Genomic DNA, 24,437 nt, shown 5'->3' with positions numbered 1-24,437 from the left:
ACGGGGGTCAAGGATTCTCCCACTTTGGGTTGGGGAGCTACAATCCCTCTTATTTATTAACTTGTCAGGATATCGAACTCTTAATTTGTTTATGAACCCACTGAAGCTGAAATGTGGGAAGTCGATAGGAAAATGTAAAGATACCCTTGTGTTGGATATTTTAAGGAAGTGCCAAGTTTTCCAGGGAAGTTTTACTAAAAGTAGATCAGGAACAAGAGGGAAATTATGTAACTTTAGGAATAGAAGCTACATTGACCTGTAACCAGCAATGCGAGGCTGCAGAGGGTGCTCGTTGTCAGGGCCTGGCCTCCCAATGTGGACTCTAGAGCAGAGGAAGGCAGAAGGCATCACTAATCCCCTCCTATCTCAAGCTGGGCATGGAGCAAAGAGCCTGAGATGCTGTTGGCCAAATGCTAGCCAGTGCTGGTTAAACCAAGCTGATAACTTCTTTTCTGGTTTCTCCATCAGCTTCGCCTTTCATGCTGTGGCGTTGGAAGCACTCAGCTGGATGAACTGATGTACAGCTGGGGTGCCAGCCAAGCCAGGGGGCCCGGGACTGGAAGGAACATGGGGCAGGACCGCAGGCCTGGCCATTCAGGAGGCCTCTCCACCTAAAGCTCTGCTGGGGGCTGTGGCCTCCCAGCTGAGACCTAACCACTGTGCTGACTCACCATGATTGTGGTTGAGGAAAACCCAGCGACCTAATGGCTCCCATGCACCCTGGTGCTACAGAATATAGGCTGGGGAGCCTCAGCCGGAAAGGGCTTTAGTTAGCCAGAAACCAACTTTGTTCTTCCCTCTCCCCATTTCCCTTTTATGATCTGGAATTACAAGGGGCCCAAGAGGACTCTGGGCATTTCCCTCCCTAGTCCCCTGGGGGACCATGGAGCCAGGTCAGGAAATAGGGCAGAGGGCAGGAGCGGCGTCTGTCTCCAGCCCTCTGGAATGCTGCAAATCCTCCCTTGCTCTTGTTGGGTTTTCTGCTACGGCCAAAGCTGGATCTAGCAGGTTCCCTACCTCAGTCCCTTGGCAAGCTTAGCTCCTGCTTCCCAGAGAACTGGAATGAGCCTCTCCAGAGACCTCTAGCAACTTCTAGAGCAGGCTGCAGCCTGCATAACTCAGGGACAAGGGTAGGGGAGTCAAGGGGTTAGGTGAGTGGGGGGTACAATCCACATTGTGTTTGACATAGATTGTGCCCCCTGGAGTACTGCAAAGGAGCAGGAAGACAGGTGTCCAGGGGTGCGCACCCCACTCCCAGATTCCCTTCCCAGACTAACGCCCCCGATGCTGACATCTTAAGTCTGCACCTAGCATTGTCCCTGGCCCATTAAGGCACTACATAAATACTTGTTGAATATATAATGGTGTGGAAGACAGAATAACAACCCCCCAAAGTTCTCATCATAGTCCCAAGGACCTGTGAATATGTTACCTTACGTGGCGAAAGGGGTTTTGCAGGTGTGTCGATGTTATGGCCCTTGAGATGGAGAGGCTAGCCTGGATTATTCAGGTGGGCCCATTCTAATCACCTGAGTCCTTCAAAGCAGCCAGCCTTCCCCAGGCGCGGTCAGAGGGAGAAACGTGACTATGGAAGAAGAGATACAGTGTGAGCAGAGTTCCATGCAACTGTTGCTGGTTCTGAGATGTAAAGAGCTACATGTAAGGACCAGAGAGAGTGAAGGAGACAGCATTTTCCAGTTGAGAGCTAGCAAGGAAACAGCGACCTCAGTCCTACAACCCCTGGGCACTGCTAACTCCTGAATGCGCAAAGGAATGGATTCTCCCCTGAGCCTCCTCAAAGGAACACAGCCCTGCTGAGGCCGTGGTTTCAGTCCGGTGGGTCTCATGGGACTTCTGACTCTCAGAACTAAAACACAGTATCTTTGTGTTTTAAGTTGCTACAGTTATGGTAATTCGTTATGGCAGCAATAGAACACTAATACAAATGGCTACAGAGTGGAATATATCTTGTAACTGAACATAATGTCCTTGCCTCTGGCCTCCCAGTTCCTTGGTGGCTGCCAGGGGTGGAGAAGTCCTTTCTCCTGGTTGGCTGCATTCTGGTGCTGGGGAAGTCGTCCCTCCTTCCAGTCCTATATACTTCTTGGCACATCTGGTTTACTTCTCTGCTGGTATCCACTGCTGGCATCCCCACCCGCCTGGCCCCTGGGATGGATGTTGCTGGAGGCTGGCCTTTTCAGGAAGCGCTCTGAACCTCAGGTTTCCTATCTGTAGAATGGGGATAGGTTACTGCTTCTTGTTGTCTCTGCTACTTCTTGTCATCTCTGCTGCTTCGCAGAGGCAGCTGCTTGCTCCTTACCCTAGGTAGGTGGTCCACACCTGTCTCTATGCTCCTCTTCTTTCCCCCAAGTGTCCTCCTGGGGCTGGCAAGTTGTCTCAGGTTCCAGCTAATGCCTCCAGACCAGGTTGGGTCCAAGGAAACACATGGGCCTCCTCCATTACAAAACTTGATTCCAGGGAAGCCTGAAATTGGCTTCCAGCCCCTCCCACCTGCCTGTGCCATGCACTCTCCCACTTCCTTTCTCCCAGATGTGTCTCTGGGGGCTGCTGCTTAGGAAACTCCAGCTGGGGGAGAACATGTGACAAATAGAAATGGCAAGCAATAGGATATATTGGAGTATATGTGGAAACCATTTGGTGTAAACCTAATTTGGCCCGACTTTGTTTTTTCCAAAAGGGCCTGACGTGGCCATGGAGCATGCATTGTATATCTGCTTTAAACATTTCCTATGGGAAGAACAAATGCCCTTAAGATAAAGGTGCAACTCCCCCCACGTTGGCATTTCCTTAAGGATAAGCATCCTTGCCTAGGCTAGGAACTGATTACTGTGCTCACCTGTGACCACCCAGCTTGAGACAACAGACCTGCCACCCTGCTATGTCCATCGAGACAGCAGAGCTACTATCTGCTGTGTCCATCAATTGCTGTGCCGACAGAGCAGTCTTGTGACTATTGTAAAAGGGACATTTCAATCATACGTGAAACATCCTCTTTGAGGGTATATAACCACTCTGTCCACCCCACTTCTTTGGTACCCTTCCTTCCTTGGGGAAGGAAGGCCCCGGGCCATGGTCCTCACATTATGGCTCAGAATAAACTCACACCAATTTTCATTTATAGATTGGTTATGGGTTATTTGCATTGACACATGTGATCTCTCCTCTCCTCAGATGGTTTGTGGGGAGTCATGCTTATTTCCTTCCTCCTCCCACTACTTGGGACAAAGCCTGAGTATTGATGTCAGTGGTGGTGATGAGGATGGTAGAAGAGAAGCCACATGCCCCTTCTTATTAGCTCTTCTTTTAAACTTTTCTCTCCTTTCCTCGTTAGTCTCTTTTACAACTGATACTCCAGCAGGGGGACAAATAAAGCAGCCATTCCTCATCACAAAGACCGTAAGTCTACTGGTTATTCACGGCTGGTGCAGTGTTTTTGGAATCTCGTAGTTTGGTCTAGACTCCAGTTTCTTGGTTCTTAGCCCTCTTTGGGGGTTGGCAGCAGAGAAAGAAAGAAGAACAGGTAATTCGATTCCTCTGGTTCTTTGTGTGCAAAATTTAAAGCCCTACCCCAAGCTTAGGAGCGGATGTTGCATCTTAACGACCAGGACACCAACAGGACAGCTTTCCCCAGGCCCATGTCTTCTCAGGCCCACCCCAGGTCTCAGGGCCCTCCTTGATCACTCAGGTTGGATTTACTTTGTTTCTTGCTTCCTCTGGGCCTCAGTTTCCCCAGTCTAGGCCAGAAGGAATTTGTCGTATAAAAACATCTAGTCTCGATAGAGGATGGTTGGTCCTTTCAGCCTGCAGTCTTCTCAAGGTTCATTATTCAATCAGTTTCCTCCAGGTCCATGGGTGGCCTGTAGGGGATGAGACCATGGTGCGCCTAGACTTGCTGTTCTGGAAGCCACCTCAGCTTTCAGTGGAGATAAGCCCTGGCCCTGATTTACACTTTGAGTCTGGAAAGTCCCTTATTGAATTTAGAATCAGAACTAGAAGACTAAACAGACCCCCCCAGGGATTCCTTTTATGGTTCCCAGAACAGGAGAACTGACTAGTCTTGGGTTACAGCCACTGCCCCCTGGCTCCGCTCCCCTCCCCTCCACTAGACCTTGGAGAGGTTCCTCTTTGGGTGGTGAGGATGTCACTTTTGGGTGAGATCAACAGGTGCAAAATGATGAAGCCCATCTGCAGGCAGCTGTCTTTTCTGAGGGCCCAGAGAAAATGGCTGCAGCTTCTGGCTTGGAGGGCCTTGCTGAGAAAGAACCTTGTGCCTCCGGTAACTTCAATTTCCTAATGCTGACTGTGCCTCAGACGCTGTCCTGGGCTCTCTATGAGCATCATCTGCCTTCATCCTACCGGACCCTGAGGAGGGAGATGCTCTCATTATTCCCAGGAGAGGGAGGTGGGATTCCTTGGGAATCAGCTCAGGGTTATGGCAACAGTCAGACTGCTGGGTTTCACTCTCCGACCTCTTACTTTGTAGCTCTGGATGAGATATAAACTCGCTCTGAGCCTCAGGTTTCCTATCTGTAAAATGGGGATAGGGTTACCTAATTCATAAAGTTGCTGTGAAGATTAAATGAAAAAAGATCCATAAAGTTTCTTGCACAGAATAAGTGATTAATACATGGCCTCTGCCCCCACCCGTCAAATGTAGAGCAAAACTTTGGCATGATCCGCCTATAATTCCGGGGCTTACAGCAGCTTTAACCAAAAACAGTTTGGTAGAGTCCCATCCAATGTGATCTAAGGTCTCTAACTCTCCTTCGTCCCAGGAGAATTCAAGAACGCTATCTATCGGGGGCTCAGTCTGACCAGCGACAGGCCGTCATCTCCCCTCCCCCACCCCCAAGGGTCAGGGCTCCAGCGGTGGAGGGCGGGCAGGAGACTGTTGCCTTTCAGCACCGTCTGACCTGCCTCTAGTCTTGCATGTCTTTCTTACTGATTTTGTGGAAGTGGTTAATTTAGCCTTTTGCTAACCTTTCATTGAAATGATGTCTAACGGCATTCCTTTCCATTTTCTACGTGTTGTATTCCCCATAACTCAATTTTCTTCAGGGTTGACTTTTGGCCTTTATTTTTCCATTAACACAGCCCTAGTAAAGCTTTAACCCACAGTTCATCTTGCATCCCCACACTTCTTGAATGACAGCACAAGACACTGTCAAGCTGATCATATTGAGAGTGAAACTGCCACCTAGTGGCCATTGCGTGGTGACTGCTTTTTTTATGAGCTCCCTTGTCACTGGTATTTGAAAAAAATTCAGAGTTGATGGTTTTCTTTTAAACCAACATAGAAGCTGTGACGTGAATCAGACCAAGCAATGTATCTGCTTCAAAACCTTATTGGAAACAGGTTGAGTGTAGATGAATATTTTCAAATAAAAATGAAACAAAATCATGAAACAAAAATCAGACTGACATTCATTGGAGTGCCAAACTAGACACTCCAGTTTTCCTTGAGCTAAACTAAAATCCAAATGAAGTCCCACAAAGGCGAAACAAGCAAACCAACAACAAACCACCCAAACCAAACAACTCGACAAAAAATGCAATGGCTGTGTTCCTTTATCCAACATGTATCTACCAAGCGTTGGGCTGGCTCTGGCCAGAGCCCAGAGGTTGAGCAGGCACCGGAGCAGCTCATCCGAATACACTATGGTGCTTTAAGATTGGGGAATGGAGAATGCAGTGGGAGACCACAAGGATGACTCGCTGACTCTGTAGGACAATGAAGTCTGAGTTGAGTTGTCCAGGTGTGACTGGACCAGAAGTGGGTTTACTCACCTGCCCTGCAGCAAACCAATCTCTGACACCAGGTGTAGTGGAAGAAAGTGGGAATTTCATTGCAAAGTGCTGAGCAAGGAGAGCGGGCAGCCAAGGCTGCAATCCTGAACTCTCTGCAGAGCTACAAGCAAGGGTTTTTATTTGGGGTTTTAAGTAGGGGAGGTGGAGTGTGGGGCCTTGGGGGCTGAAGTTCTGATTCCTCTGTGCAGGCACGACTCTTTCATATTCTTCATGGGTTACACGTGCAAATTTTGGGAGCGGGGGCACCTGTGTGCTGCGTGCAGTGGATTTTTAGTCTGTGATGTCTAAAGTTTACAATCAGTCACTTTAGCTTCTCAGTGAACCTGCATGACATTTAGCTGGGAGGAGAGGGGGCTGTCAGCAAGCTCCCCCATCACTGGTCTTCCTGCTGTTCTGCAAAACAAGTGCAGACACTCTGGTTCCTTTGTTTCCCACTTCAACCTTGTGCACAGGAGGCACAGTTTTGCTCTGATTCAGGGAAATTTGAACTCCTCCATTCTTGGTTTCAAAGGAAGATTCGAATTTGTCTGGTAGGAGGGACAGAGGGCAGGAAGGGAATTCCACCTGCCTCAAGGAAGAGCCCACACAAGGCCAGGAGAGGTGGAAGAAGAGGACGAGTGGAGGGGTGAGTGAGATGAGCAGTGTGGCTGAAAGACGGAACTCAGTCCAAGGCCTGTATGACAATGCGTTTGTGGATCACTTATTTTATGTAATTCTCAGCTACCTAGTTCATTCAAAATAGATATACAAAGGTAAGAGACATTGAGAGAAATTTAAGAAGACACAGAAGCTTGCTGTAAAGATGTCAGTTCTCCCCACTTTAGTCTATAGATTTAAAGCAAACCAAATAAAAATCCTATAGATTCTTTTCTTTTGTGCAAATTGACAAGCTTCTTCTAAAATTCATTTAGAAATGCCAAGGGCCAAGAATAGCCAGGAGAATCTTGAAAAAGAATAAAACTGTAAGACTTATACTACCACATATCAAGACTTTTAATAAAGCTAAAGGAATTAATCATTACAAAACTGGCAGGCGGGGACCACCCCGTGGCTGGGTGGTTAAGTTTGTGGGCTCTGCTTTGGTGGCCCAGGGTTCTGCTGGTTTGGATTCTGGGTGCAGACATGGCACCACTTATCAGAAGACCTGCAACTAGAACATACAGCTATGTACTGGGCGCTTTGGGGAGGAGGACAAGAAGAAGAAGAAGAAAAAAAGAAGATTGGCAACAGATGTTAGCTCAGGTGCCAATCTTAAAAATAACTGGTAGTAGCTACTAGAAACGAACATCTGTACACTCTCTGACTTAGCAATTCCACTCCTAGGTATACGCCCAACAAAAATGTATAGATATTTAACAGAGGGCCTGCCTCATGGCTTAGTGGTTAAGTTTGGCATGTTCCACTTCAGTGGCCTGGGCACAGATCTATATCACTTGTCTGCAGCCAAGCTGTGGCGGCAACCCACGTACAAAACAGAGGAAGACTGGCACAGATGTTAGCTCAAGTTGAATCTTCCTCAAGAAGAAAATAGCATAGATATTTAACAGAAATGTATACTAGATTATTCAAAGCAGCACTATTCATAATAGCTCAGAACTATGACTATTCAAATGCCCATCAACATTGTGGTGTCTTTGCACAATGGAATTCCATATAGCAATGAGAATGAATGATTTTCAACCACATACGAGACTATGGATGCATTTCACAACCATTATGTTAAGAGAAAGAAGCTAGACTCAAAGGAACACATACTACATAATTCTCATTAATAAAGTGCAAAAATGGCCAAAACTAATTGTGGTAATGTTGCCAAAATGGGAGTGGGCTCCCTTCTGGAGAGTTAAATCAGACTCTCTACCAGAAGTAGTCGTGTCACAGAGTAAGGTATATTTGCAGCAAATAGGAAACCATGAGGAAGCACTTCAGAGTCGTGGCATCCTCAAACAAAGGGAAGCAGGGACATTTATTTCGGATGGGGAATGAATATTCAAAAGGGAGAAGTGGGCATTCGCTTGTGCAGGCTCAGTTAAAAATATGCTTCTATATACACTGCAGGTTATGGTAATAAGGCCTAAGCTCCTGTTGGAGAGATCTTAGCATTAAAAATAAGGCAAAGGGGCCAGCCCAGTGGTGCAGTGGTTGGGTGTGCACGTTCCACTTCTTGGCGGCCTGGGGTTTGCCAGTTCGGATCCCGGGTGTGGACATGGCACCACTTGGCAAAAGCCATGCTGTGTTGGGTGTCCCACGTATAGGGTGGAGGAGGATGGGCACGGATGTTAGCTCAGGGCCAGCCTTCCTCAGCAAAAACAGGAGGACTGGCAGTAGTTAGCTCAGGGCTAATCTTCCTCAAAAACACATGAAATAAAATAAGGCAAAGGTCATAGGCATGGCTCTCTGGTGAGGCTTGGTCTGCTTCAGGGTGGTTGGTGACTGCATCTCCTTAACATAATGAAAGGAAAAAGAACAATTTGGAAACTCAGTTAAGATATCCAAACCCACCTTTGAGTTCTTTGGGGCAGCTAGTTGGTGACAGTGATGAATTGCATTACTAGCTCTGATTCTTTGGCTTTCCCGATATCTGTGCCCTTTGCCATATGACGGCAGCTCCCCTCACTAAGAAATGGAGCACCTTTCCTCAAAAGAGCGGAACTAGGATGAGACAAGCAAGGCATTTACCCTGGGCACAAAATTTAAGGGGCTGCCAACAAACCTCAGTGCTCTAGAAAAATAAGATTTTAATGCAATGTTTTAAAAAAATCAAAATTAATGCAAAAAGAAAATCCATGGCGAATGAAATATCAACATTTTCAGTCAAGACAGGAGCTGTCACTGCACTTGCCTGACTCATTTCCTAGCCTCATACTCATCCTGGTTCTGTCAGGTCCTGTCTTGCATCAATAGGAGGCTTGCATATTTGGGTCCATTGTCTTATCCTCTGCCATCACCGTGGCTATGCCCTGGCTGGCCTGTTGGAGGAGAGCTGTTCCCCACCCTAGACATGGGAGAGAGCCCAGCCAAGATGAGCAGAGTTGCCTGTATAACCACCCCAGGTGAGTGAACCATAGGATCTTGACTTTGTGTGCCACCGAAGTTTTGTGGTTGGTTGTCATGCAGCAATAGCCAGCTGATACACTAAACTAGGTAAAAGTTAGGCTAGACGTTACTCTTGGGAGGTGGCTAATGACTTGAAGGAGGTATGAAGTGGGCTTCTGAGGTGTTGGTAAGTTCCATTTCTTGATCTGGGTGCTAAACACACAGCTGTGTTCAGTTTGTGAAAATTCATTGACTTGTATGTTTATGATCTGTGCATTTTTCTTTATTTGTATTATATTTGGATACAAAAATTTAAAAGATAGGAGACATGGTCCCCACCAACTTTTCAAGTAAAACTTAGCTGGAATAAGACATCCAAAAGAAAAGTTACGAGCATCAGGGACTGAATAAAAATCCAGAATAAACTGATTTTGAGTCGGTATTCAGAAACTGTGATTATTTATTTTGAATTCTACCCACTATGTTTATCAGAAAACACTTAGAATTATTTGGACCATTATTTTTAAATTCTATTAGGCCCAGATAAAATCAAAACATAAGAATATTCTCTGAACCAGTATTTCATTTGGCTTGAGTTTTTGCTTTTCTTCGCATTTAGCTTTAAATTGGCCTTCTTTCAATACGAAAGAATAATTGTTATGGTCATTGATTTTTCAACTGTATGTTTACTGCTAACACGTGAAACATCAGAGAGTGTGACTTTTCTATGCATAGAAATTAGATATAATTATCATTCGGCATCAGTTGTTTGAGGGGCAATTTATTTTCTCTCTCTATCATCTCTCTCTCTTCACTCCTGATGGGAAGATCAGCGTCCAATTGGAAACGTGATTTCTGTGGTTTTCCTGCTGTGGAAACTTCCTTCTCTTTCTAGCTGGTTCCGACTGATTCTGAGGTGCGTGGGAAGATCATCAATTTCATGTGAAAGCAGAAGTACATCTGCTTGAAGGCTGAGATAAAAGGGGAAAGCATGTATCTAAATAATAATACTTATGATTTCCTCCTGCATCTCCCAGAGGAGTAACTTCTGTTTGCTTTTCAAAAAAGACATACAAACATTTCTGTTGTGATCTTTCTGGAGAAAACGAATTTCTATTTAGTACCGGATTTTCTACCTTGTCCGCGAGCTTCCCAGTCACCTGGCCCTGATGGTGGTGTGCGTCACTTTCCACAGCAGATGAGGGCCAGGCACAGTGCCAAGCACTTGACCACAGGAACTTATTTGATCTTGGAAACCTCCCTGTGGGAAGATGCTATCATTATCTCCTTTTGACAAATAAAGATACTGAAGCACAGAGATGTTGAATCACTTGCCTAAGGTCACACAGCGAAAAACGAGCCAAGCTTACACTGAACCTTGATGCCTGGCCCTGGAGCATGTGCTCTTGATCACCAAAGCTTGCTTTCACATCATACCTTGAGCTCACAATTTCAAAGGAGCTGTGATAAATCCTCTTTTAAAGTAATTATTTTATAAACAGAGGTACCTCTCCTTAATTTATAGCCTGTGTAAATCTTAATTTTTATGTACATCGGGTTTGCTTAATGTGGGAAGGGGCGTACCTACAGTATCAATTTATAATAAATGAGATCACACTGAAACTAATGACTCAAAGTTATCTTTTAAAAGTAAGTACTTTAAATGTCTACCTTATTGTCTGTTGTCCTGTTTAGACTACATCACACAATAAACCTGTGTGGTGTTTTTTACTCACTGATAGTTTCGTAAATCTATGTCTCACATGTTACAGACCCGTTAGGACAGGCATCAGCTCTCCTCTTTTGTAAGCTGTGGTACCTGGCACGCATGGTGAGAGGGTGTGTGCTCAGCGTATGTGCTTATGGATTGATTGATGGGACTAAAGCAAATGCCTTACAGCTTAGCTGAGATTCTGGAGAGAAAAGGAGTAAAATAAAGGAAACGTGGTGTTCTGTTCAATTGACTAGTGGCATGTATGTAAGTTGCTCAAATATTTTCATGGACAGCAAAACAACAGTAGTATTTCCGGTTCTAAAAATTCTTGATCTGTTTCCCCTCTTCTGTATTTCCTAGTCGTGGTCATCTTCCTCCTTCTCTTGTCCTCCTCTACCAGCGTGAATAAAAGCAGAATCACAGAAAGTTTTAGGTCATCCGCCAGACCCCAGTGAGCTGCTTTGATCGTCAGAAGACTAGCTTTCAGGAGGCCATGATTTCCGCTTTCTGTTTTAAAGTCTATTGCATTCCTCTCCCTGGGAATCTCACAAAGCCCCGTCATCTATGCACATCCCTGCCTTTCTCATTGTCAGAGGTTGAGTTGCGACATTTTGGATAGGGGGTGAGAAATCTAGAGCTTTCCTGAGGTCCTATAATCTCTACTGTACTGCGTGACCAAATGGGTTGTTTCTGGGGAGACTGTCCTGGCCTCACATTCCTCCCTTGGGTCATGGCTGAAGAGTCACAGCCAAGAGGATTGTGGAGTGTACTGGTGACAACTTCTGTGAAGACCATCCACCTCCTTTGTTGTTTCTATCATTAGGACCTGCGGTTCTTGTTTAAAACCAAGTGCTGGTTCTAATGACCTTCAGTGGCAGCACATTCTTACTCCTTAACCAAATCAGTCACCAACTTCTTCCAAAAATTTGGCTAACATTTACAAGCTTACCTTGTGGGCAAAGCGGTATCGTAGGTGTATCAGGACCTGCAAAGGTGAGAGAGCAGATCTGTCCTCTGGGCGTCTGGGTCTGTCGGACCGGGCGGCGCGATACACATCACCCAATCACTCTAATACTGTGATACGTGGCTCTGATGAGGGAGGGCACAGTGGGATAAAGTTAAAGGGTGGGATAGGCTAATTTTGACAAGGGGAGTTAGGGAGGCCTTTTCTTGGAAATAGGATTCATCGATCACTTTGAAGAAAACATGACTTTCAATTCCCATCTTAGTCTGGCAATTATTAATTCACTCCAAATTTGCTGCAAGTGCATTTAATTAATCTTCCAGCCTCCAGCCTTTCTCCACCAAGAACCTTCTAGCCCATGGCCACAATTAATGATCCAGGGTCACCCAGACAGTTCTTGGGCCAAAAGGGGTTCCTCCTTTGGGTAACTGTGTGCACCCCACTCCCCATTATCCAAGACATTTTCTTCCTGGATTCAGACTTTGGTCAATGTTACAATGATCCTGACTTTCAGAGTTCACATGAAAGGTCTGGGGAAGAAAGCAGCCATAGACTATATACAAATTGGATTATTTCTTCATTCGAAAATGTTCTACCCAAAAGAAAACCTGGTAACTGTCAGCAAACTTTGGGAGCGAAGAATGTTTACCTTTGATGATCTGGAGCTGGAGTCGCATCTCTTGTAAGCAGTGCAGGACTAACAACGCAAGGCTTTTACTGAGTCTGTGCTCCCTTCTCAATAAGATACAGCTGTGCTGCTCCAGGGGCTCCCAATTGTGGGCCCATAGACCGGCTGCCTTCAGAATCACCTGGGGAGAATTTTGAACCTGTCATTTCTTGGGTTCCAACCCTAGAGATTCCGTCACAGCAGATCTGGGAGTAGGGCTTGGAAATCTGTTTTCGAAAAGCTCTCCAAGGGATTCTGTGTAAGGCAGGTTTGGAAATGACTGTTGCCGGTCAAATTCCTGGAGACTAGTGATCCCGGGTTAAAGCGCTCACACGATTTCGGTTTCGGGGGGGCCCTTACCCATATGATCTGTTGCTGACTTTGGGGGGAGAAAAGAATGGCTTGTTCGGCAAGGTTGATAGTGGGCACCATGAGTCAGCTGGGCACTCTTGGCTTGTTTCCATTTGAGAGAATATTTCCTGTGAGTATGAGATACTATTCATGAAGCAAGATTTGGATGAATCCTTTTTGTACATCTAGTACGGTTTCATGCAAAGCACAACAACTTAGCGATCGCCTACGTGTCCTCATTTACTGCACAGACAGTATGTAATCTCAAGGGATCCTAGAAAAAGAAATCAACTGCATTGGCTGCCATTTTTATACAGTCCACTTTTCATTTTCCTCCTTCCCTTCTTTTTGTATGCTTATCATCATGATTGATGATCTACTTTTATCCTTCTGCTGGTATTCTACTGGAAGTTTTCTCACGTTGTTACAGAGGACTTTTTCATCTTCTCTTTGAACGCCTGCATGTTTTTATTAGCTTTTAGAGTACCTGCGTTTACACCACACTGGCGGATTTTAATACTTGGCAACAATCGATTCCCTGAGGATTGTTGGGAAAGCCACACTCACACTTTCATATTCTAGGTGTGGTTCGTTGACATCATTGCTGGCTTGGCGTACTTAATGGCCTGAAATTTGCACTTAGAAGTGTTCAACAGTTCTCTGATGCGCCTCACTTTCTCAGTGCAACACACCAGATGGGCCAGGAGATGGTGCTGTGGGTCAACTTTTCCCCCACATCCTGCAACGCTCACAGTTCTCAGAGAAGCCAGGTGAAATATCATGAGATAAAGCTTTCATTTCTTTCCTATTGGCGCTAATAAACTGCTCAGGTCTGCAAGATAAATGAAAGGTTTAAAATTTAGAAAAAAATTAACACTTAACAGTAAACATTTTAGTTAGGGGTGAAAAATGGTGATGGACTGACTTTGAACCCTGTTGTAAAGAGATCAGATCTGAACCTCACAATTAACTTGAACTTGGAGAATGTAGTGAGTTGAGTGTTTACCGGCAACTTCGGTTGTTAAGAAAGAGGTCAGAGAAAACTTTTGAGGATGCCTGGAGACCAGGCTGGGGCTTCCGGCTACACAAAGACCAGCACAGAGAAGTGATTACAATACAAATGGAGTTCTAAAAAATACACATACTTACGCTGTCCTTGGTTTAACCATGAAAATGTTAGATAAAAGTTGGTATCTACAAAATTAGCATGAGGAAAACATCTGGTGCCAAGGGCCATCGGATTTTGCCCAAGTCCTTTGTAACTGCTAATGCAGTTGGCTCCCTTTCCTAGGCATTCTGAGATAATGCTAACAGACTGGTTTTCCTATTGTGTATTTATAACTTCTTCTGGTATTTGTAGTTAGAATGTGGCCTGCTGGAATGAATTTTCCTTTCCTATTTGCATGTAAATAACATGACCATGACCCTGTAAATTTCCCACAGGCTGTTCTAGAAATAGGGTGTTATTATCCCCGGGGGGATCCCTGCACCCTTCCTCAGGGTGTCTAAGCCAATTAGCTCAGTGGGTTTGAGCATGGCTCTGAGACATCTAAAGTCACAGTAACCATCTGTGGCAAGATCAGTCAAGTTAGAAAAGAGAGAGGCTGTGTACTCCAGGCACCAAGAGGAATGAGCTCTACCCCAGGAAAAATGGGAGTTATGGAAAAATATAATAAGCATGGTTCAATGTCCCTTGATGCTTAACAGAACAGGCACTCAGTGACATCATGACCAACTGCAGAGCTACTTTGTCTATAGAGGGCAACTACCTTCCTAGGAATAGAGTCGTATGAATCCGTGTTTTGTGGCTCAGAGTTTTATTTCTGTGACTCTGCACATGACTACCTGTGTCTCCTAAATTTTTTACCATCACACACGGCAATTAGGAAGAAATGGAAAGATAACTATGCTCATTGACGGAATCAGGGAATAATGTCATCCTCAGTGGGTGACTCTCCCACTGGAGGGCCTCCACTGCCACAAAATTTTGGAGAAACTGTGCAAAATATGTTTTTCATCACTTTCACATGCTTCATACTGGGTGTCTCTATCAGCCACTGCAATCCGGATGTGTACTTGAGATTTATAGTTATTTACTGGGGAAGCAAAATCTCATGTGCAACAGGAAAGGGATTTTTCATATAAAGAATAAATATTTGTGTTCTAGTTGGAGAAGAAAGTGCCTTCCTGAGGTGAGTTTCTGCTGCTGGCTGGTTGAATGTCTGGTGCATAATAATGGCTCACATTCTTTGACCAAGGGATAGACTCAGTGCTAAGCAAGGTACAAACATTACTTCTTTTCATCCTCAAGACCTGTGAAGTAGGTACTGTTACTATCTGTATTTTTAAGGATGAGGTCATAGACTTTCAAAGATGAAGTAAGTTCCCTGGTTAGTAAATGGCAGAGCCGTGATTTGAACCCAGGCCATATAATTACAAGGGCATGTTCTTAAACACCACCCTCTTCTGTTCAGCCTACAGTTTATCAGAGACAACTTAATTTCAATCTGATTCCCTTTTTTTTGTCCAAACAGAATTACATCCTTGTAATTCTGTAAGTGGGAAGTAGGCCCCAGTTTCTGTGTTTGGATATGCCGCCATACTTCTCTTCAACAGGCTACAGGTATGTAGTGAGGTTAGGAATCACAAGGTCAGTGTGTGACCAAACCAGGTTCATTTTTGCCCATTTCCCAGAGAGCTAAACACTGAGACGATGAGATTGCAGCAGAGAGAGGGTTTAATCACAAGGCAGCCAAGTGAGGAAGCAGGAGAATGAGTCTCAAACCCACCTCTCTGAAAATAGAGACTCAGGGATATTCATGGGGTAAAGGGAAAGGTGGTCTGAAATGTGGAGATAGGTGATTGGAGGTGAAGAGAGGGGAGGTAATTGATGATGTGCCCAAGCATAGTCAGACTGCATGCCTCTTCGTAGGATGCATGCTCATAAAATGGTGGCATGAGCACAATCCGAGGGTGGAGTTTTTAGCCTCTCGAAGTCAAATGATCACTTATTGGACATCTGCATGGGCCCAGTTGATGAGCTGGTGGTCTCAACCAGCCTGGAGTGGACAAAGGGATTCTAATTCCTGAAGAACAGCTCACACACAATTACCCTGGTGACCCAGACTCCAGGAAGATATTATCTATAGGAACCTCGTGGGAGTCAGATAGCATATTGCCTAAACAGCACAGTTAATAATGGGTGGGTTAAACAGCTAAAAGCTATAATCAGTAATTGCAAAAAGGAAAGAAAACTTTAGTTCCTGGCTACTTAATCCTCAATGACTAACTGTTTGCTGGTTTCAAGTGTTTTGTTTTTCAGTAAGTCTGGTGTGTGTAACATCTCTCCTTGGAATGTGAGGCCACCTTTCCTCTATCGTTCTCAGCTTGAGACTTTGTCAAAAATTCTAGACGACAGGAAACTACCCATTCTATACTCTGTTACAGGGGAATATGTCACTCATCTTAGTGCTCAGCAGAATGGAAGTCCTACAGTTAATTGGGAATACCCTCCCAAGAGGGCATTTAGGGATATATGTATTGTTACTTGAGCATATTCTCTGGGGTTTCATTCATTCAAAGTTTCCCCTTATCTCTTGCAAAGGAAATTCTTCCATATTAATTGCCAAGAGGATAATTTTTTTCTCCATATCATTTATACATGCAACTTTAAAGCAAAACATAAATAAACAAGAATTTGTTTTAAATGTTTAACTTGGGTGCATGCTTTTAAAAGTTTAGAAGCTACTGGGGGCCAGCCCGTGGCCTAGTGGTTATGTTCACATGCACTCCACTTCTGCAGCCTGGGTTCAGTTCCCTGGTGCAGACCTACACCACTCATCAGTGGCCATGCTGTGGCAGCGATCCACACACATAACAGAAGAAGATTGGCACAGATGTTAGCTCAGGGTTAATCTTCCTCAGGTCAAAAGAGGAAGATTGGCCACAGATGTTAGCTCAGGGGAATCTTCCTCAGCAAAAAAAAAACCACAAAAAACAAAAAATTAGAAATACTGCCACTCCCTTTGTTTGGAGGTTCATTGTTAATTCCCTGGGGAGGCCTTCTCCTCTAGGAGTATCTGCCTTGGGGAGACAATGTGGTACTTTGCTACAGGTACTTGGATAAAAAGTATGCCATCACAGACAGGTGAGTTAGGGAAGGTTTCACAGAAGTTAGACCTGAGTTTGACCTTGAAGGAAGTGCAGAATTTAGACTGATAAAGAAGTGGGGTCGGGTGCATCATATGGAGAAAAAAGCCAAATGAGTCAAGATTAAGTGCTGGAATTGAGCCTATTGGTATAGACTAGGAAGCCTGACAGGAGTAGAAGGGAACTTCTGTATGGAATGGGGGTAGGGATATGGTTTGAATGGACGAGAACATGAAATTAATGGAGCGTATTGTGGAGTTGGTGGGATACCAATGGCAGTATTTGAGTGTGGACATGTCTTTGGAAACCATCTATTGGAAACTTCACATCTTATACCTGAGGCAATGGAGAGTGAGGGTGGTGAGACAATATGCCCAGGCTTTCAGAGGGAATGGGTGGCAAAAGGGCCATTCAGTGTTTGCTCCTTGCTACATTCCTGTCTCTGTGCTTGGTCTCAGCATAAACATGAAGCCATTGTGGGCCAGGAAGCTCAGCCATGATACAGTACCAGTTTGTTGGATGTGTTGAATAGGGAGAAAATAGAAAAGCAGATGGGGCTGGCCGGTGGTGTAGTGCTTAAGTTCACTTAAGCTCACGCGCTTCGCTTTGGTGGCCCAGGGTTCGTGGGTTTGGCTCCTGGGCGCAGACCTACACACTGCTCATCAAGCCGTACTGTGGCGGTGTCCCACATACAAAATAGAGGAAGACTGACACAGATGTTAGCTCAGAGACAATCTTCCTCACCAAGAAAAAAAAAAGAAAATAGAAATTAGAAGGAGAACTATCATTATATTAAAAGCTTGAGGTATGTATTATGGCTGGCCTGTTGGCAGGGGGACAAAGGAGATAATCAGATATATTAAAAGAGGAGGTGGTTGGATCCAATATAGGGTCCAGAGAAGAGGAATGTAAGCTGATTTCAAATTTCAAATTTTGGGTTCTTATAGAATAGTGTCGGGGGGCTGGAGGGGAAGATTCTGAGTTTGAGTCTGGAAATGTTTGGTGAACAGACCTGGTGATAGACCGCTGGAAGCAGCCATTCATTCATTCATTCATCCGGGGGATATTTGTTGAATGCCTGCTATGAGCTACTGTGATGGGTGCTGGGGATACACTGGTAAACAGTAAGATGCACTTGGATGGGGACCTCCTGAAGCTCTCATTCTGCTGTTTCCTGGTGGGGAAACATGGCCTTGGGTGAGAGGCACAGCTTGGAGCAATGGCTCTAGGAGCCGTCAACATCTGTGCTGCTTGGCGGCAGTGAGCTCTCGCAGGCAGTGAGCACACAGTGAACTGTGGAGGGCTGTGGACAGAGCCTGCAGCCCCCTCATTGTTACAGGAAAGATGCCACCCTTATCAACAGGTTATGAGTTTTAAATACATTGTCCTAAGAGTTTTAAAACCATTTTTCCTCGCATTTCTTTTTATTGAAATCAATTATTTCAGTTCAGCCTCACCAAAGAATTCTCTAACATTCAAGTGAATAGCGTGAATATTTCACAGGCTGTCAATGGGGTGAATGTGTCCGCTGACCCCAGATAAAAGGTGACAGACTCTATCTTAAACATTCCCTGGTCCACTGAGCCAGCACCAGCACCTTTTCTTGGTTTCATTTGCCAGGATTCTTCAAGGTTGGCCCTAGCTCCACCAAGTGGTGTTAAGTGCTAAATCCTCTCTCCCTTTTTTGTTTCTCCTTAGGTTTTTTTTTTTTTTTTTTTCCGAGGAAGGTCAGCCCTGAGCTAACTACTGCCAATCTTCCTCTTTTTGCTGAGGAAGACTGGCCCTGAGCTAACATCCATGCCCATCTTCCTCTACCTTATACGTGGGACACCTACCACAGCATGGCTTTCTGAGCGGTGCCATGTCCGCACCCAGGATCCAAACCAGTGAACCCCGGGCCTCTGAAGCGGAACATACGAACTTAACCACTGCCCCACCGGGCCAGCCCCTCTCCTTAGTTTTAACTCAAGCTTGGACTGGCCTTTGGGGAGATTATGCAATTCTAACCAATGGGGTCCCTAAGGGGCTTAAGCGGTTAAGGGCAGGCCTGGGGGCACCCCACAGTCTCCTGCTTAAATAATCAAATGTTAATAAATACTACAATTAGCATTGATTTACATTTTCAAAGCCTTATTTACCACTTCATTATATTATAAGGATTAATTTTAAGTCTAAAACTTCTGAAGAACCCACAGAATCAGTCACAATGTAGATCTTACAGGTAAAAGATCAATTATTAAAAGCATATTTATAATGAAAAACATGGAAAATTGTCTTAAAGATCGAAGTTCTTAACAGTCTTTTCTAGAAACCTCCTCCTGGGGTGGGATGGGTATTGAGAAGAACTATAGAAGTTCACCGTTTGGAAGACTGCCATGATTCATGATCTGAAGAAATTTTTAAATTCCTCAAGGGCAGGAGGGAGCTATTTTCCATACCCTCGTCTGTTCTGCCAACTTTTCGTCCTGTTTTTCCTGTGTCATCGTATGTGTGCACTGTCTTTCCCTTCTTGTCTGGGGACATGCTTGGTACGTTGGCATCTCCTCTTCCCTCTTTAACTGCAAATCGCTCTATCCTTCCTCTCATTTTTCTTTCCCAGGACAGAGTATCTCAAAATTTTGTTCCTCGCTGCTCTGATCCCTTATGATTTATTTTAAAGTTTCACTCGCAGAATGGCATTACTTCCTTTATGTTGTGGTTCCTGTCGGGAACGGGCAAAAATGTCTCACTGTGTCCCCCACATCTAGACAACAATCATCTTTGTGCCTGGAACATCGGGCGGGGAAGGTCAGCTCTCGGAGCTGCGGATCTCAATTCACAGCAGCGTGTCCCAAATCTTTTCCGAGGTGCCCTGCAAATAATTGTCAACCACGAGTCATCTTAGCATGAAAATGTGTGAATGAGAATTTTTGAAAAATAAAATCAGAGAGAATTGCAAATTATCCCTCTAATCAGTCATCCTCACTCTTTGCATTCCACTGTTTTCTGGAAAAGAAGAGAAAGCCACAGAGTTGCAGAAGTGAATCAGAAATGAACATAACCCACAGTCAATCTGGTACCTACAAGGGACGTATTCACATGTGTGTTTATTTATTATTTTGGGGGTGGGAGATGGGATCTGCATCATGAAGCTATCTGGAAAAAAATTTCAGATTTTATTTGATAATGAATCAAATAACTTTGAGGTCTGCATCCTGTCTCCTCGGGAATATTGAAGTCCCTTGAGTGACATAGAACTAAAAGGAATTTCTCTCATAGGGTAGTTAAGTCAAAAAGTATTGACTGAGCACACAAACAGATACAGAGAGACAAAGGGGGGCAGTTTATAATGATAAAAGGGACACTCCACCAAGAAGACATAATACTTATAAATATATATGCACTCAAGACAGGAGCACCAAAGTATGTAAAGTGACTATTAACAAAACTAAAAGGAGATATCAACAACAACACAATAATAGTAGGGAAACTCAACACCCCACTAACACCAATGGATGGATCATCCAGACAGAAAGTCAACAAGGAAATTGCAGAATTAAATGAAAAACTAGACCAGATGGACTTAATAGATATATATAGAACACTCCATCCAAAAACAGCAGGTTACACATAATCAGCTAGATGAATCTAACTTCGTCAAACACACTTTGCTATTCAGACACCTGCCCAGACAGCTCGGCCCTGCCCGTTATCGGGCAGCGCTTACTGCTTCCCTCCCTGCCTGTCTTTCTTTCTTTCTCCTTGCTTTCCCGCTCTCCTTTCCTCCCTCCCTGCCTCACTCCCTCACCGGACTCCATCTTTCCTCTTTTCTGAACAGAAAGTCTGTCTTCCTACAGCGTGGCTCTGTGCCAGAAATAATGGGAACGGTGGAAAATTTGCTTGTGGTTAGAGGTGAAGCCGACAGTGAGGGGAGCGTGCCCCTGGCTCTCCTGGCCTCCAGACACCCTCCTCCCCAGGTATGCACCCGGGCTGGGGGCAGGGAGCACAGGAGTGGTGGCCAGGAGAGCAAGGACCTTCTTGTTGGCTCTTGCTGCCTGCTGTGTGCTCAGAAACAGCAACGAAAAACACTTTCTCTGGAGATCCTGGAAGGATGGGAGGGCACCAAGCAAACAAAGTTTTTCCTTCTTTCAGAGAGAGCTATTGGATGCCAGAGAAAGGCCCCTGAAGGGCACGAGGTTCCCCCTCCTGGACCCCCAGCACACATAGGGGCCCAGGGGAGTAAATACCTCCATGCCTTCTGGGCCCATCTGGCCCTGTTAAAACTCTGCCCCTGTGTGTTTGGGTTAGTCCGTTAGAGAATTTCCAGGACTCTTGAGATGCTTGTGGGTACCCTGGAATTTCCTGAGGCCTGGCTGCTGAGATCTCTAGCCAGCTTCAGGGATCTATGCCTTCTGGGAGCGACAAAGACATTTGTGTAAAAGTGGGTCGCAGGAAATCCTTAGAAATTCTTTGAACCTTAAATTCTCTATAAAGTCCAAATATACCAACTGTGAAAGCTGTAGGGTATAGCAGAGAAGGCCTAAATCTCAACCAAGCCAGAGCTAGGTAGGCAGCTGTCACATGTCTTTGGCTCACCCGAAAAGCCAGATTTTTGATATTTGTTGGTACAGGCCCATGTGACTTACAAGATCAACTCCCATTTTCATAGTTCTCTTTGAGGTTAAAGGGGAATGGCTTTATGGGGCTCATTGGAATTCCCAAGGTCTCATGGGCTAAGACACAAAACAGTGGATGTTCTGAATGAGACTTAATGGACCACTCCTATCAGAGGCTAGGCCTCAGTTTCTCCAAGGGAAAGCTCAGAAATGGCCACTTGTGCTCTTCTTTTGGGCGGGAACAGAAAGGTCACTCTTGCTTAAGCCACAATGCAAGCACACATGGGAACACATTTGGGGGCTACCACTTTTCCTCAACTTTCAGTAATATTAGCATATTCCTTTCTCATGGACCAAATCTTTTTGTCAATTTTGATTCACTTAAAAAATATTCGCTAAACATGTGCCAGATTGTTTATTGGGTAGTGGGGAAATAGCGGTGAGCAAGATAGTCCCAGGTCCCTGCCTCTTAAAAGTACAAAGTCACCATAAAGCAGGACAGAGAGTCCCTCTGATGCCACACTTAGGGGCACAAGCTCCAGAGCCTGGACGATATTGCTGTTCTTGTCCTGCTCTCCCTCTAGACGCTGTGACTTCAGTGGTAGGTGAATCAGCCCCAACTTTGGCCCCAGCCCCTCCAGTTTTGGCTTTTCTAAGGGAGATGTTTGGGGAGGGCAAAGAACCAGCTTCCAAAACCAGAATGCGGTGCTGTAGGCACCCTCTTTTGATAGCCACTTGATGTTGTTCTCCTAATGGTAACACTTTCTGCAAAGCCTGCATGACTTACATTGCTTCCTAGAAGCAAAACAAGTGTGTAAATGCCATCACTGCACTCTTACGAAGTCCCAATTTTTCACTTTCTTTCTAATCATTATAATTCTATCCATTAAGGATCTTGCGCCCAAGGAGTTTACTATCTGGTCAAGGAAACAACCCACACAGACATGAGAGCATCTGCGAGGGGGGCCAGGCGAGGCAGCGGGAGGCAGATGAGAGGTAGTTCTTGTGGGCTGAAATAACCAATGACTGCTTCGCCAAGGGGAGGACATGGCATTTGGAGCAGGAAAGAGAGATCAAATGTGGTCGAGGGAGAGTATTTTCGTTAGGGGAAAAGTACATGTACAGGTGTAGAGAAAGAAATATTTGTGGCATGTGAGGTGGCGAGGAGGAGAGTGGCCCACCTGGAGGTCTGAGTTTGGTTTGGATGACACCCAAATGCTCTGTCCAGAGACACCACCCAGGGATCTCACGGCTCATGGAGAATTTGTGGAGAAAGTAACGCATGTGGCCCTTTGCCCATCACTGCCCCCACCAGAAAGCAATCAAGGGTAGAAATGAGGAGAAAACAGCTCATTTCCTCATCCTTCGCTTAAAGCATCAATTTTCCACGGGCAATTTTGTAATTTAAGAATTTTCCTGTGCTAAGGAGTAGGCGAGTTTCTTTAATAAACAACAGGTCTCTCAGATGAAGGAAATATTCACATACTCATGTGCTTGAAGAGGTCATATTGAATCCCCGCAGTATTACATAGTACCCTTCACGGATCGGGATGGAAAAGCAGAGTTCCCGTAATGGCCACAGCCACATGTTACATGTCTCCAAAGAAAAAGGCCCTAAACTGCCAAGAACTTTGGCCAAGAAAGACCATAAAAGGTACATTGCTCTTTCAAGGTGATGCAGTGGGTACAAAGCTGTTCTGTCTGAGATTTGTGAAGCTGCCTGTGCACGGGTTGGATTGTGAATTTGACTGGCAGCCAATTGTAAGCCAGCAGTGCTGAAAACCTGTTCTATATATCCACACCAACATATATGCATGGCATCATTGTGGACAAAGCTGGTAATCAAGAGCATCCTGTGTGAGGACAATTGCATCATAGAATAAATACTGGGCTCAAATACCACCGCCATCTGAGACTTTTCCAAAGAACGCTTTCCACATTCATCATCATGAGCATTAGACAGTGCTCTGTTTGTGCTGCCTGAGGTTTCCTCTTCCCCATAGATGCGGGGAAGTCTTCTCTGGTGAAACATAATTAATTCCAAGGTTCTGGAAGCCTTAGATTCATTTTTCCTCCATGCAGTGAGAGGGAAGAGCAAGCTCAAGAGATGAACCTCTTAGGGCATTTCCAGTCTAGTCTTAATCTACAAAATAAGTAATCCTGCCTCTCTCTCAGAAAGAGGGCTCCCTCCCCTTCCACCCCTTTGCAAACCTCTATCTCCTTTCTTCCCAAAGCAAATCTTCCTTGGCAAGCTGCTCAAATTACGCTTCCCAGTACATGCCATGAGCATTTTGACCTCCATACCTTGATGCCTGCCATTCCTCTCAGCCTGGAGTTCCCTTTCCATGGTCTCTGGTTATAGCTATCAAGTCCAGCTTTAAAGATTCATCCCAAAGGTCTCTTCCTCAGAGGAACTTTCTTGATCACCACAGTATGATTAAAAGGCTCCTGACATTTAGCAGCCATAGCTTCACTGAGTGACATCAAGTAGTAACTGTAGCATCGTGTGTGACATGTGGCCTCGTGTAATTATTGTCTTTGAGTTATCTCCCTAACCCAAAAGCTTATCCAGAGAGAGGATGGACCATGGATGATTCATTTTCTATGCCCTAATATTCAGGTTTCTTTGTGTGTAATTTTTAGATACCCGTTGGTTCTCCAAGTCAATGTAGATATATTTAAAATGCACGTTAGTTGGGGTTTGCAGGATTCAATGAAGAGATGAGCTTTTGCGAAAATAACCTGTCTCAGACAACAGGGAAACAGGACTAGCCTTTATGTGTGCAATGTTCTTTTAATTTTTTGCTGAATTCGAGACATATTTAATTTGTGATTCAGAGCTAGTGCACTGAACATCTGAAGCCTGAACAGAGCCTGCCATTGACTGATATGGAGGTGGATGCGAACTGGGAAAGAGAAGAGGGGGCCATATTTTCAGGTAGGGGTGAGGGGTGGAGGCCATGACAGGCTATGATGGGAGTAGCGAGCCAGGACATTGCTCTGGGATCTGTCCAGTTCTAGCTCACTGAGGTTTGGGGAGAAATCTTTAGTTAGGATGAGGAATAGGGGAGCAACAAATCTGTTTCAACCTAAACTTCTTACAGCCTCTGCTCATTCTCCTCTGCGTCACTC

At 45.0% G+C, this 24,437-nt stretch overlaps 1 long non-coding RNA gene across 2 annotated transcripts in view; it reads left to right on the top strand.

The window, feature by feature from the left end:
- Nucleotides 1-24,437, top strand: part of LOC139043873 (uncharacterized) — a 133,161-nt gene that overhangs the window by 11,422 nt on the left and 97,302 nt on the right. Inside the window, exon 3 of one of the 2 annotated variants that reach the window (XR_011500948.1) lies at nucleotides 469-9,195. The exons of the other annotated variant lie outside the window; for it this stretch is intronic. This is a non-coding gene — a long non-coding RNA (uncharacterized lncRNA). Of the gene's footprint in view, nucleotides 1-468; nucleotides 9,196-24,437 lie in introns of those variants that run through there. 2 annotated transcript variants of the gene reach the window in all.

This window comes from Equus asinus, chromosome 2 (assembly GCF_041296235.1).
Source record: "Equus asinus isolate D_3611 breed Donkey chromosome 2, EquAss-T2T_v2, whole genome shotgun sequence".
Lineage (NCBI taxonomy): Eukaryota > Metazoa > Chordata > Mammalia > Perissodactyla > Equidae > Equus > Equus asinus.
The sequence above is the reverse complement of the archived record's forward strand: the minus strand, read 5'-3'. Positions and strand labels throughout refer to the sequence as shown.